Source organism: Lepisma saccharinum, chromosome 8 (assembly GCF_977018435.1).
Source record: "Lepisma saccharinum chromosome 8, izLepSacc3.1, whole genome shotgun sequence".
NCBI classification, from domain to species: Eukaryota; Metazoa; Arthropoda; class Insecta; order Zygentoma; family Lepismatidae; genus Lepisma; species Lepisma saccharinum.
The window spans coordinates 86,988,634-87,004,486 of record NC_139236.1 but is presented as its reverse complement, the minus strand read 5'-3'; the positions used below and the strand labels follow the sequence as shown (position 1 = coordinate 87,004,486).

The following is a 15,853-nucleotide window of genomic DNA, read 5'->3' as shown; positions in this document are numbered from 1 at the left end:
TTGGTCGAGCCCCTTGGGGTTGGCTGGGGAATGCTCCTATGGTTTAACATGCTGGCAATGAGACACCTGGGGAATGCCTTGCGAAAATCTTGCTAGCTAGGGAGACAGCATCCACCCCGAATCCCACCTTATTATAATTATTGAATCAATCAGTATTTTTGTCTTGTATTTGTCAATGGATGTTCCGTCGGGAGTCAAATCAAATCCTCAATTTGTTTTTGTTTCTTATCTAGAAGATTTCTGCTGCAGCTTTGCACAAGTTTGCTGCATTTTGGCACAGACCTTTTGCTGATCTACATATATTTTCAAGTTTGAGTCACTGCCTGTGTACCTTAAGGAGGATAAATCTTTGGGGTCCTCGTGCAGTCACTTATGTGTCACTGAGAAGGCCTTTCCACCAATCTACCTGCGAGCTGAGGCCATTGTCGAACTTTCTCCTCAATTAGTAAAATTGCTGGTGTGGTAAGCATGCACAGAGATGTTGAATTTCCATTTACCGAGAAATTTCTGTAAGTTTTAAGCTGACAGAGGGTAAGAAACTACCATCTTTAAAACAACAACAAAAAAATGTTTTAAAGCTCACTTGATTACTGTTGCAGCCTTGAAGTCTTATTGTAAATAACTGTTGATATCACATGTAAATTTGAGCTGCATACAGTCTGCCCTACAATTTATATTGCACTTTTAAGTTCTTCATTTGACCCTTTTAATAGTAATGATAATGGTAAGAGTTGAGGAAGGAGATATAGGGAAAATTTATATGAGAACGTGAAGCTCTCCATCCTGCATGGGGAATTGTGTGGCAACACTGATCCTACCCCTTCTCCCCCTAGACAGGAGAAGAAATAACATCGCAGAAGTTCGTAACATATGTAGATGTGTGTTTGGTTGCATCAGAGCGAAGATCATGCAACTCTGTGATAGCGGTGAAGTCGTTACTCCCGCGACCAGGAGTTCCAAGAAACAAGGGAGGGGAGTGTATAAGTTATCCGGGAATTCACACTATTAGTGCGAACGCCCTCCTGCGGGAAAGCCACTCACCAGGGGCCAACGACTCACGATTTATAGAGTCACATATGAATGCACGTGCCAAAATCGTTACGCAACTGTGAACCCCCGACCAGACTTGTGAATGATCCTTCTCGCCTTTCTTGAAGACTTGCGAGCACTCGGTTCTACTTGTGTGTCCAAATTTGAAACTGAGAATGTAGAAGTGTTCGAATTGGGCATAGGTGCCTCGAAGCAAGTGAGATAGTGCAGGTTGGAGTGTCGTGGATCAACCTGTGGCAGAGGACAAGAATTTTTACTAATTTTGTTTCTCAATAAATTAATTTGTTAACGTCACTGAGGCCAGAAGGAGTACAGAGGGATTTACACTCAATGGCAAAAGAAATAGTCGAATTGTCCATTTTCATTAAACAAAATTTTAAAAAAATAATTCCTCGGATTCCCCCATCGCTTCATTGCACATGTTGCTGTAATATGTTGCCAAAGTGTAAATTTTCTTTACATATATCTTTATACTTTTCTTTACTATCTTCAATGATAAATTATAAAATACTTTGCAATTGATCTTCGTTTTAAAAGTCGTTTAAGTACAAAAATGGTATTCAGTGGTTATTTTAACGGGAATTAGCATTTACCACTTTGATATTTCTCCGAGTTCTGTACTGCTTTTATTGGATTTTTTTTTTATTTTCTCAAAATTTCTGGAGAAGTTATAGCCCCATCAGCTCCCCCTTGCGTATGCCAATGACAAGGACACACCATAGCTTGTCTGTGATTCGAAACCAGAACCCTTGAACGAGGAAGGAGCGCCTAGCAGCATCCGGTCCGTCCCAGTACTTTTCCATGGGTCAGCAGTGCCCTCCTTTGTTCCAAGCTTTTGTCGCCAGAACGAAGCAGCCTTGCTCCGCGACCACTGCTCCCAAATCCTTAATTCCACATCAATACTTCTGTTTGCCTGATTTATCTCGTTCCCTTTTTGCCGCGCCGAGAAGTGGAACACGCCGAGTGTGGCTGATTGCCGAATCGGTGTTCTTCCTGCTTTGACTGGTCGATCTTGATAAGTTGAGGACTTTCAGTGAGTGTGTAACCTCTTGTTCCCAATAGCCTTCGGGTTATTGTAACGCAGCTACGCAACTTCTGTCGAGACAAAACCGAAACTCAATAGGTTTCGACTTCTCGTATCTGTCTGTTGGCGTCAGGAGCGCCATTTCCTTGTCTTCTTCTTCTTGCGATGTCTCCTGCTGGTAATGGCGTGCTTCTTGCATTTGGAGGGGCTGTAGTCTCACCGGCTTGCGTGGGCCTTAAAAGGGCCGATTGTGGTCCTTACAAGGACCGATGTATATAGATATCCGATCTTGTTCTTGACAGAGAATCTTTTAGAATTACCTCGAAGATCTCTCCTGCATTTACTTATTTAAGTTGACATTCTCTATTAATATCGATATTATTCATTTTAATTGTTGAGAAATCAGTATAGATAATATTTGTCATGTTTGTCCAAAGAAATGCTTTTTAATTAATTAGTATTTGAACTTTAGAAATATGGTTGATAACAGCGACATCTATGAACAACCAAAGGAAGACTCAAGTCTGCTCAAATACAGATTAACCATATTGCATCAGCTAATCATGTTAAAGTTCTGGACATACTAAAAGAAACTCGGATCTTATCGTCCTCATATTTTGACAAGGCGTGCAGCCACCACATGTCCACGTGGGTGTCCTTTCAAGAACTGGCAACATTGAAGGGGCATGTGGTGGCCATACATCTTGTCAATATCAAGAGAAATATTTTATCCGGAACTATATTTTGTTTGTTCCTGATTTTTGTACATGTTGAAACGTACGTGGTAAAAATGAGAGAAAATGAGATGCTATGTGAGAGTTTCCCAAATAACTGTGGCTTTATGTGTAAGCTTGTTTCCTGGACAGCCCCGATTTTAGAAAATGAATTCATGTATCCCGAAAAATGTTTTAAAATGTTTTCGGGACGTCCATTTGTTCCGGGTTTGGTTTTACCTTTTCAAGTGAGAGCTATTTTCCATTCAGTCATCTCTTTTTCTTTTCCTTCATGTGGTTCGAAGTGCCAGAACTATTTCATAGTTGGAACTTGAAACTACAATTACGATACAGCTCTCGGTCCTGTTTTCTTTCAGGTCTGTACAAGATGTCCAATGTTTAATCCAAAATCTAGTGGCGGCGATTGGGTTCCGAAACTGGGGGGAGGGGGGAGCAAGGACAGTTTACTTTCCTTGGTACATAAGGTTTGGCATAGTGCGGCGGCAAAAGTGGCAAAAAGTGGGGGGCATTCTGCCCCCTCACCCCCCTTAATCGCTGCCACTACCAAAATCGTATTCTTCCCGTGGATTTAAGGAGAGTTGCAGTCCTCAGTCCCTTCCTTGCTCCAAATACAAAATATTGGTTCGAACAAAATAATCAATTAGCAAGCTGCTTATTGTAGCTATAGCTACATTGTAAAAACACTCAAATGTGTTCAGGAAGTCAAGGCGTATAAGAGCACTGTAATTTTCACGTCAGCAAAATAATATGAAAGTAATCATTCCGAGTAAGGAGACTTTATTTCATAAGAACAGTGGCTGGCAGTCGGAAGTCGAAGACTTTCATTTTTTTCAGCTTGTTTGACTTTCGCTTCATTACAACCACCCCGCGCGTGCGAGATGATTACTTATACTTTAAGGGCTAGTCGGAAAGTATTAAGACTTTGCTTGCAATAAGTATGCGCATATCATTTCATATTTGTCGGGCGAGACCGAGAACGAGACAGTTCTCTGCAAAAACGAGACGACGCCGAGTCTATGTGGCACAGTTTCGAGAATAATATAATATTAATAATAGTAATAAGTCCCGCGCCGTGGCAGTGCGGTATTTGTCATGCTTTGGGCTCCGACTGCGGGACGCGCGCAGGTTCGAGTCCCCTGGAAGAGAAGCGTAACAAATTTTCCTGAGATTTCGTTCTGTGTATGGGGCCGGTGGCCACCCCCAATCGTGAGGAAATTACGGAGCTACGAACGAGTAGATTAACCCTGTCACGAAAACCCACGACGACGACTGGTGGGTTCGTCGTGCTGACCACGCGTCACCCCGTAACTGGTTAAATGATCGCCCTCTGCTGAGACAGGTGGGAGTGAGGCCAGCAGTCGGTAGGTAGGCACTGGCCCTCACAGGCTGTTGTGCCACGGTATATACTACTACTAATAATAATAATAGTAATAAGTAAAGCATTTTGAATAAAATGGGATTTTATGGTTAATAATATAATAATAATCATTATCATAATACTAGCCCTCCCTACAAAAATTTCTGACGACGCACATGTGTATGATTAGCCATTTCAACGGCTCCGTGGTCGCATTCTACACGCTCGGTTTGTTCCACATTTCAAATATTTTCGTCACAAAAATTAGTTTTTTTTATAACAAAGGGTGTTTCAAAATAGCGCGGAAGGTAATTTTTTAGATCTACGTGCTACGAAACTTACGTTTTTTTTAATATTCAAATTCCTTACGTATGTAACGTCACTACGGTTTTTGAGAGCGTCCATCATGGATTCATGTCACAGGCGCACATCTGCACATTTTCTTTTTCTTCTTATGATTGGCTTTTGCAATGGGATACTTTGCGATTGCGTTGCGAAATCGAGGGTGTAGAATGCGATCACGGACCCAACAGTATCCTCAGCGTGTGTAAATACTTGTGGAACATCGTGCACATTTCTTTTTGGCAACTGCAGGCGGTTGTATTTTCTGAATGACTTGTGGGATGGTGGGATGGGATAATTTGCGACTTCTTATTATGATAGAACGGAAGGAGAGGGTAGTATTCTGTGGAAATGGACAAGAAAGACTTTTGACATACGACTTACTTCTCTTTTGGATTACAAATTTAACTTCGACCCGCAATTCAGTGCCTAGCTTTGGAAAAAAGAGTTAAGTTACCTTCTGAAGTTAAATTTTAGCCTTAATTTCTTGTTATCTTCATTGTCAGTGCAGAAAATAGTGATGTGGGCAGGTGGCTCGGCCAGTTTCTAACATGCCTTCCAAAGTGACTATATAGAGAAAGGCGGGGCCGCGATAGCGGTAGCAGGCGGTAGGTTAATTACCCCAGGGGCGGAGCCTGGAATCCGCGGGAAATTTAGACAACAATTCTCATAACATTTCTTGGGGTATAGCCCTGAAAAACCGACATTTACATATATCCATCGGTACGTGTGCGACGAAACTAACATGGTCGCAAGTAGACTTCCACCTTGCAACTTCAAACGGCTACATCTCAACTTTAAACGGCTGTAGAATCGTAAATACTTGTTTCCGCGCTCCAGAATTTTGTTCTTCACAATCTTAAAAACACACAATCTTCATAAAAAAAAATTACTGCGAAATCGAGGGTGTAGAATGCGACCACGGACCCATTTCAAGTTAAATCCAAATCTCCCCCCCCCCCCCCACGTCCCCAAAACACATCAGTGTAACTACATCCCCGAATAAATGATAGAAATCCGGTACAGAATCTCCACAACTGGTTCGCTACCAGCCAAGAAGCGAAGCTATGCGGAAGATAGTGAATGGCGTCCAAATGTGTGTCTGCCGCAACTGTTGTTTTCATTGAGAGCCATTGGCCAGGAGCTCGCGAGAAAGTTCCAGTCACGTGACGCGAGAATCTGGCACAGGACGAAAAGGCAAGAAGTTGTGGGAGAGGAGTTTTCTGACCTCCTTGGAGATCTACTCGCATTCGCAACAACGCAGAACGGTTTGTGCAGAAATCGAAATTGCGCCAGTTTTTTGTTCGATTGATCGGTCATTCAGAAGAAGCAGCCAACTTGTCCGAAGTTTGCAAAAGTTCCAATTTTTTTGGGGGGGGATAAAGCAAGTCTCTCCTCAACCCCCTCTTCCAGGGGAAGAAGGGACACCCACAAGAACACCAATGCCCAGGCCGGGGTTCAAACCCGAGACTCCTGGCGTCGTAGCGCGCTGTGCTAGCCACTTCGCCACGGTGACGGGCTTTACGAACATACGCCTAGAAAGTAGAGACATCCCAACCCTCAAAATATTCGATGACTTTCATTAACTTTTACCTATTTTAGCGGTATATTTCGTTTTCAAGCACAAAATGTGTTTTTTTTAGCTAATTCGCGACCAAAAAAAACACGCAATTCCCGTTATTACGCGATTTCAAATGCATAAATATGTGTTTTAGAAGATGTCACTGCACACACAAAAAACTGTAAAAACTTTTTTACAACAATTAACATTTTGCGGTGTTGTCGCGTTTGCAAAAAAATAAAGTTCCCTAATCATTACTCATCCTCCTCCTCATCGGCGCGATTAGTCGAAACAAACAGTGGCAGAAAAGAGACGTGTAGTAACCTAATTCAATCAAGCAATCAGATTACTTTATCGGTGGTAAGGCAGCGTAAGAACAGCTTTCCAATTTGACTTTCACGGTACAGCGAGCAAAACAAACTTTAAGAAGTGGAATTTGCAGTCTACATACCTGACGCGAAGAATTCCGGCAATGTACGTTCTCAAACAATGAGCCTTCCTTTTCTCAGTAAATCTGAAGAGGAAGTCCACTTCCGCCTGCCACTCTCACTAAAGACAGCGGTAAAAATATTTACGTCGTGAAATGAGATCGTGCTGCGACCAAAAATATTAGGAGGCGACGCTTCCATCCGGAGAGGTGAGTGCGAAACTCCCTAGCGCCGCCAAACGGGTGGAAGACAAAGATAAGCTGGACAGTGAACATACACGTAGAGCAATCTCCATAAATTTGGTATTGTTGGAATGTATTAAGCGGTGTAGAACACTCAACCATTAAGCTAAATTATTGAAAAACCCATACAAGGGGCACTGCAGGATTTGTATGTATAAAACACACATGCTGTTCGTTTTCTTGCGCAATGATTGATTGATTTGGTTTATTTTACTTCGCTTTTCTGTCACTTTTTGGCTCATCACAAAAATGAGAATGAGTGATGATTTGATTTTTTAGCGTCGCTTTTCTTCCACTTTGGGCTAATCGCGACGGTGAGGATGAGTTATGATGGAATTAATGAAGGGGCATTCACAAAGAACATCCATGCCCATGCAGCGATTCGAACCCAGGATCCCTGACGTCGTCGCGCGCTCTGATAACCACTCCGCCACGGAGGTTAGTTCTTGCATAAACGAGTATCTCAGAAACCAAAATAACAATAGACAGGGTCTATTTATCATAGTAGTGTTGTGGGTTTTCTTTTATTGTACACGTTTTCCGTGTTGAGTAGCCACAGGCTGAACTTCGCCCAAGAATAAAGAATTTCTAATTTGTACGGACTGAAATATGTTTCTATAAATCCCAATGCAATGTAATGGTGACTTACGTTGATTCACTTGTCAACCGAATTGTCTTCCCTCCACTAGATGGCTCTGTAATAAAAAAAAAAGATATACCCACAAGATTATGAAGAAAGGGCTAACTGTCTCATCCTAGTATAAATAATATTTGGCCCACTGCTACAAGATCTGACATCAATGTCACAGTCTATAGATTGACATGAAGCAGGCAGGCACAAATCCTCTTAAGTTTTATCAAATTGAGGTCTCAAAGATTGAAGGTGATCCTTCGACCAGGCTGCTTAGAAAGTGACTTACACATATGTAGACCTTCAGTCATGCATGCACCAGGACAAAATATTCTGCCTCTTTTCAAAGATCATTCTGTCTCAGGGCAAGTAGGTACTTTTTATAGATAGGTCAATGATAAAGACTACATGGAATATGGGGCTTATTCACTGGAACTATCTTGAGCAAACATGTAGAAATTCTAAGATATATGTATGCATTTGTGTATTTATGCGAACATAAATGAACTCAATATTAAATTTTGCTTTGAAGAAAATATACATTACACTTTGTCTAGGAGACGCGAAGAAAGCACTTGGAGTTTATCAGTACTGAATAGTTTCAAGATTCGCTAAATAAATTTCAGGCTGAGGCTTCTTTGGGCAGTTCAGGAACGCATATCGAATAAAGTGGCAGTTTTAGAGTCTGTATGACACTGGAATCTGACACACGCTTGCAAACAATGTTATCAGCATATACAAATGAATGTACTTATTTCATACCGATCTCATCTTTGCTTCCTACTCTACACAGTGCCTTCATTTGGTGTTGTGGCTGGAACTATGTTTGATTATCCAAATAAAATGTTCGAAAATTCGAATTGCATTTAAGGGCTCTGGAGTAAAACAGGGTAAAGCTACGTTTCCATTCTGACAAGTTCCAGACTCATGACGCGCAACATGCGTCGACGCATGTTGCGTGTCATTTAGTGCACTTTTTCCAATTCAAAACTATTTCTGCAAAATACGCCCGCAACAACACTGGAGTGCAGGACCGCAGTGTAGCGTTGTGCAGTACATTAGAGTAGACAGTGTTTCGTCTCTTGTATTGTAATAATTTGGTCGTGATTTAACTTGTGTAAAGATGGACAGTACAGCTATGGCGGGTTTTGTGGTTATAGCAGGCGCTTGTTTGCTCGAACCGGACTTTTACTATTACTAAAATCTCTATTAAAAGAATGGTCATTCTGTCACTTGTGCTTTAATTTCACAAACAGTATGAGCACAACATCCAAGAATGATTTTCCGATAATTTCCAATCTCCAAAAGATGTTAAGATTTCTTGCTGTTATGCAACCAACACAAGCACGTGTCCTTCCATGATAACCTTCCTGTGGGTTACTTGAAACAACAAAAAGTTTTTCTTACCTCCAGAAGAATAAATCTATCCCGAGCCTCCAAGAGATACCGGAGATTCCTAGAGCAGCATCCCTAGAAGTGATCCACAAGATTCACCCGTCACCAGGAGAATTGAACACAACTTTCAACTGCACGGCCTTCGTGCAATGAAAAATCCAAATAAATCTGACACATCTGCATACATATTGGTAACACGGTGCAACGCACACAAATACTCTAGTGCGCATGCCCGTGCCCCAGGAACTTGCTGCAGGCTGTTTCCATTGTCCGCGGCGCATGACACGGCACATGTTGTGCGTCAAAATCGTTTGGGGCAATTTTGTCCCCGGCACTTGCGCCGCGGCATGTTGCAGACAGTTTCCATTTTAACAAATTCTTGGCACATGACGCGTCGCATACTCCGCGTCATGCTGCGCGGCAAATTTGTGGTAATGGAAACGGGGCTTCAGTGACATTGTGGTCATTATTGAGTTTATTAAGACGAAAGATTATCAGAAGCTGTACTGTAGATAAATTGTTTTCTTGTTGTGTGTATCATTTTCATAAGGGTTCCACGAGTTCAATACAGATTGCATGACCTGGCAATTACACGTAAAAATTGAAGAATTTATCTTTTTACTTTGTAACTCAATGATGGCCAAAATGTCACCATCTTTTACTCCAGAGCCATATGAAATTTTAACATCGGTTTCAATGGAATTTCTAGGGGAATAAACTTATGTTAGAATTACCGAATAATTCCAAATATCTAACTAACTTGTTAGCCTTTAGTGTTAAACCCGAAGGTTTATGGTTGCAGCAACACAGGCCTTCCATCTGTCCCCATCCTGAGCAAGATCAATCCACTCTTTTCCATTCTTCCCGATTTCCTTTTGGGTATATCTCGACGTCATCTCTCCATCTTCGTCTTGGCCTTCCCACTATTCTCTTAACATCAGGCTTCCCAACAAGAATCCTGCAAATTCTTCTTCCCTCTCCCATTCGTGCCACATGGCCTGCCCACCTAAGTCTTCTTGATTTAATTATTCTCATAATATTTGGACATGAATACAAACTCGTATTATGCAGTTCTAAATTATGCAACCTTCTCCACTCACCTGTCTCATCATCCCTTTTAGGTCCAAATATTTCTCTAAGGATTTTATTTTCAAATACTCTTAATTTATGGTCTTTCAATGTAAGTTTCGCATCAGTATAATACTTCAGGTAAAATCCAATCCAATATCTAATTATCGAATTAAATTTCTAACTGTATTGTAAACACCTCTTACAAGAGTCCACTGCAGTAGCATTTCCAAGAAGCTCTGCAAGGTTACATAAACTACATCGCAGATATGCTCCTTATTTGAATTGTTGTGATGGTTGCGCACACCATAAGGAATTAAGTAAATAAAAATGTGCAGTAGCATTTAGAAACGACACGCCATGACGTCATATTCAACAAGCAACAGGTCACTAATTAACCTGTCGCGATCAAGAGCATGATCAAGATGTCTTGACACTCTATAAGACGCACGTTGGATCGTGTGTGTGCACACATATGATGGTAACGGGCTGATGCCTTGTCGTATGTTGAGCGGGAATAATTCATGAGTTTGCGCCTGCATATGGGGGCGCATGCATGATAAGGGCATCGAAGGTCAATGTAAAATTCACCAGCTGAGGTCTGCATTAAGATCAACCTTATTCAACCTTTTTTACTATTAATAGAGGAAATCCCTGCGAACAAAGGAGGCTCCTCTTGAAGCCTCGTTGAAATTCAAGTGGCCTTTCTTGCACATTGGAAGCCCAGACGACCGACCAAGGGTACGAAGAGGTTAATAACGAATTAATGGGCGATGCCCTCCGCCACGGTCCTTGCACGCTCAGAGAGAGAGGTCTTTTCGATGGTTCTGAAGGGAAAGAGGGAGAATTTCTGCGAAAATTCCCGAACATTTCCCCTTCTCACGCAATATTCCTTTGAGATAAGAGAAAATTTCATTTTTGTAGAGGAAATATCTTCAAACTTGGAGAAAATTTCATTTCTCTGCAGAAAATGCATCAAAAATTGACAAAAATTTATCTTTACTGTAGAAATTGCCTTCAAAGTAGGTTTTGTCTTTTCTTTAAAAAAAACTTTTAAAATGAACGAAATCTCCTCTCTTCTGCACAAAATGTCTTTAAAATACACAAAATCCTTCCTTTTATGCAGAAAATGCCTTCAAAATATATAAAATACTCCTTTTTCTGCACAAAATGCATTAAAAATGTACAAAAATCCGTCCTTTTCTGCAGAAAATGCCTTCAAAATATATAAAATCCTCCTTTTCTGCAGAAAATGCCTTCAAAATATATAAAATCCTCCTTTTCTGCACAAAATGCATTCAAAATAGACAAAAAAATCTCACTTTTCTGCACAAAATGCATCAAAGTGGACGAAAACCTACTCCTTCTTCGGAAAATGCCTTCAAAATATTCAAAACATGCCTTTTTTTTTACCAAAAATTACTACAAACTAGGCAAAAATCTACCCTTCCTAAATAAAATTCCTTCAAAATAAGTCTAAAATTTATATTTTCTACCAAATATTTGTTCAGAGTAAGAGATGTTATCCTTCTTTGAGGAATTGTTCTCTTAGACGGGGTGGGGGGGGATAGTGAAATACAAAATTCATATTACATTACTGATAACATCATGATAATTTAATCGGACGTAGATGACCGCACAACGTGTTTACAGGGTCCTTATAGGGCGTGTTTTATTTTCTGTTAACAAATAATAGATTACGAAAGGTTCTTTAAAGTGCTGAAACCTGAATATCCTCGTGCGTTGTCCCTATAGACTGATAATCGGTAGGCGGTAAGTGCTGCCACCATGCTTGGTATCTAGCAATACTTGGACGCAAACAGATGACTTATGATTGCCTACGCCTTTAATCACGACATCGTTAGCCTGAATAGGTATATTTGTAAACATTTGTTGTACAGATCGGAATTAAAAGTGTAACAGCCGATCCTGTAACAACTTCACATCTAATACAACCATTAATGTTCAAATTTACCAAATGAGGCTTTGTTGTAACTTCATGTATTGTGTTGGAAGGTGAGTCACGATTGTTTGGACTAGGCCTAACCGGGTCTAATCGATATAACGATAGGCTTACCATATTATTTTGGGTCCAACCCAGGACATAATCGCGATCAACTCGTCACTGCTGAATTTGTTGTTTTTTTTTTTACAAAAATTAATTGACATTACTTAAAAGCCTTAACATTTTATTGGAATATTAAATTATAAATTGTACAAGAAAAAATATTAACATTATTTTCTAAAATCAATCAATTAATTTTCAAATCTTTAATTGAATAATACATTTTCTGATGTTTAGGAAACCTCTCTGTTCTAGGTAGCATTATCTGTTAGTATACTCACATTGTCAGTTGTACTTTTCACTAGACATGACTTTTTTCAGAAATGGCTTGTTTGTTTTAATAACATCATAAAATTCACAACATGAAAGTTCTGAATTAATTTTGACATTCAGCAGGTCTTTAACAGTGGATACTAGAAGTCTACCTCTTTCTGCAGACCAAATATTCCCCATAATTGAAAATACTCTCTCAACTGGAGCAGATGTTCCTTGTATCAAAAACGTGTAGACGAGTTACTTCACACGCTTGCAAGACAACCAAGACGCTCACGGAAGTACGGAAACGTAACCGATCGGAAGTCGATATCTCGAAGAAAGAAAAGGTATAATCGATCCTTATAATCGATCGATCCTTGCCGGTCATGAATTCTGGTCGTGAATATTCAATACCGGTAGTTATTTTCAAGTTCAGACTCTCAAAAACCCCGGACATTTTGCAATCCCGGACTTCACCCCGCACAGCACTAAAAAAACAGGACTGTCCGGGCTAATCCCGGACGTATGGTAAGCCTATATAACGATAAGATATCCAGGTTGCTTTGCGTTTTGTTTAACAATGAGCCATCATTAGAATCATGTTATTTTTTAAGTACTTGAGACTTATTTACCGTAGAATCTTTCAACAGCGGTTTTTTCGTACAACGTTGATGCCACTGGCCTTTTATCCCACACCAAGTACACATAGAATTCCTTACTGGACATTCGTACATACTGGAAATACATAGAATTTGTATTGACTGAAACTAGATTCAGTACTGCATGAAGTAAGGGGAGTATATTTGAAATATAGAATGGTTTTCACCGCGAAAGCTTTCTCTGTTGTTGACAAAAATTTAAGAATAAGAGATGCATTCATTGTCCATTGCCAAGATTTAAAATAAACACACGGTGCAAAACGAGCAGAATACAGATGACCGTAAAACCCTGGCCATTTAACACGAAATCGGAAAACATAGTAACAACATGAATATGGAATATACGTCGGAAAATGTTTGAAAATTTTGAAATTACTTGTAAAAGTAACTAAAATATGTGCTTTAAGCTAATATATGTAAAAATGTGGAAAACAAAAATACTCTTGTTGGGAGCATACATGCCACAATTCGCAAAGAATATACAAAAAACTTAACGATGATATGTATTTACGTACATACAAATTCGTTCCCTGGTGATAGTAAACCTAAATGAAGGCTTAGAGAGTTGAGTTCTATTGCAGGAATTTGGCAAAACAAATTCTTGAATCGAAAGCCAATTTCTTAAAACCTCTTGAAAATTCCTTCCAGGATATTTTTTCTAGATATGAGGGAAATTACTCTTAATGAAGAGATCATTTCTCCATATATATACACAGAAAATTTCTTTGATTAAGAAAAAAATTCCCTAGTTGACAGAAAATTGCATTATGTAAAGAAAATTCTTTAAAAATTGACACCAAATTCTGCAAACCAATAGAAATTTATGAGAAGTTTGGAGAAAATTTCCGTTAATGGAGAGAAATTCTCCTAAATAAAGTTTTTGTTTTGTCCAAATGAAAGGAAGAAATCCCTTCACCGAGAGGGAAATTTTCTTTCTGTCTCCATTACTCCCGTGGAGGGAAATGGCGACCCTCAAGACTGAGGGTCACGTCCATCTTCATAAACGGACCTTCGGTCACGTGGGGCGGTAAAAGTGCAGATTCCGATTGGCGGATGTGAACGGTGTTCTGATGGCTTGATTCTTCGTACAATGCCTCCTTCCTCTGCCTTATTACGGAGTCCTTATTTGTCTCGTCCCTTCACCTGTCGCACCTGCCAATTGATTGAGGCTTTCGAAACGTGGCCGTAGGAGCAATTCGAAACGGTTATCTGAGGTCCAGGGTTCCGTTCCCAAATTATAAAAGGGCGCTCTATGTATGTTCCTTATACGGACCTTACACGATCAATAATATTGACAATACCTTATCACATTGACAATAATATTGACCGTGTAAGGTGAAAAATTGGATTGACGGTCGATATTGATGGAGTATTGACGAAAATCCGGATTTTCTGTTTTTCAGGCATCAATACTGGAAAGTGGAGGGAATATTGTCAATATTATTGACCGTGTAGGGGCGGCGTCAATATTTCCATCAATACTCACTTCAGGTCTCGTCGCACTCCGGTGAAGGTAAGGAGTGTTTTACGATTTTATTTGGTACGGCTTTATTCTTATGCCAAATGTTGAAAAATGTAACGCGGCTGTATTACGCATTTAATGTTCCGCCAATCAGTGCTCAGACGAAGAGAGCGTTTAACCTGTCCATAACCGTTTGGATCAACGGATTACTGTAACTTGTAAATTGAAAAGAACGATTTCGATGGTGGTATCGTTTGGATTCTGTGTGAATAGCGTGTTGAATTGTTTGTTTTTCTAGTTTGAGATCTAATTAATTGAAGTTTGATTTGAGAATAATAGTTCTAGAGTTACAAGATTAAATCTCTCTATACATTTTACATTTGATATGTGAAAGAGAAAAGCGAAATAAAAACGCTTGTGATTTCCCAAGATGGCTCAGGATGTGAAGATTAATGAAGAAAATTTAATGCAAGCAATCCAGAGTGATATGAATGTGATTGTACCTGAACAGTTAGCGGAAATGGAAGTTAGTGATAAGACTTCTTTCAAAAGAGGTCGATCTAATGAAGAATGCACGGAACCTGAAGTGGAGAAAAACCCCAAAAATCCGAAAGTAAGTGCAAGTACAAAGGTTGGTGTTGCTAAATATAAAAATGAGGCATATGATATGTCTTTATATTATGAGGGACATCAAGGCCCATATATCGTGTTGGTGGACAGTACATTACCTGGATCACAGAGCCTGAATACGGTAAAATTAGGTTATAATTTGTGTAAGGAGAAGGTTGATGTTGAATTCGTTAAACAAAGTGGTTTGAAGCAGGCAAAATTGTCATTTCGCACAGCATATGATGCAAATAAATTTGCTAAAAATGAATTCATCAAGGAAAAATACCATTTAGAAGCCAGAATTCCTAAAGGTCTATTAGTGAGAGAAGGATTAATATATGGTGTACCTACCGACATCCCAGTAGACGAGATAATCGAAGACATTAGAGCTGAAGTTCCAATAATAGATGTAATAAGGATGAAGAAAACTTTTTTCAATGAGGATGGGGAAGTAAGACAAGAACCTACTAAACTCATTAGTGTAACATTCCAATCTCAACAGTTACCAAAAGAAGTGAAGTTGTGGAGACAAATATTTGAAGTGAAGCCAAAAGTAAGATCTGTGATTTTATGCAAGAAATGTTTCCGTTTCTCACACTCACAAACACAGTGTAAATCCTCTCCCGTGTGTTATAGATGCGGTCAAGCGGAACATGGAATCTGCAATGCCAGTCCTAAATGTATTAATTGCAAGGGAAACCACTTATCTACCGATAAGTCTTGTGTAAGATGGGAGCAAGAGAGAGAAATACAAAGGCTGATTGCTTATAACAACATCTCCTATCAAGATGCAAAGAAACAAGTACTTTTTGGAATTGATCCACGAAATGAACGGCGAACATATGCGACCTCTGCTAAAGACTTTCCTAAATTGCTGGAGATAAGAAAGGAATCAATTAACAAGGAAAGCCCTTGCACATCAGAAAATTATACTACAAACAGATTTAATTCTGTTACAGATTGGGAAAATA

The 15,853-nt window shown here is 39.7% G+C and overlaps 1 protein-coding gene and 1 long non-coding RNA gene across 2 annotated transcripts in view; one reads left to right on the top strand and one right to left on the bottom strand.

Moving 5' to 3' along the window:
* Nucleotides 1-15,853, bottom strand: part of LOC145991267 (solute carrier organic anion transporter family member 74D-like) — a 150,316-nt gene that overhangs the window by 121,956 nt on the left and 12,507 nt on the right. The gene's annotated exons all lie outside the window — the stretch shown is intronic.
* LOC145991269 (uncharacterized) overlaps nt 14,565-15,853 on the top strand; it is a 184,246-nt gene continuing 182,957 nt past the window's right edge. Inside the window, exon 1 of the long non-coding RNA XR_014442034.1 lies at nt 14,565-14,886. This is a non-coding gene — a long non-coding RNA (uncharacterized LOC145991269). The remainder of the gene's footprint in view (nt 14,887-15,853) is intronic.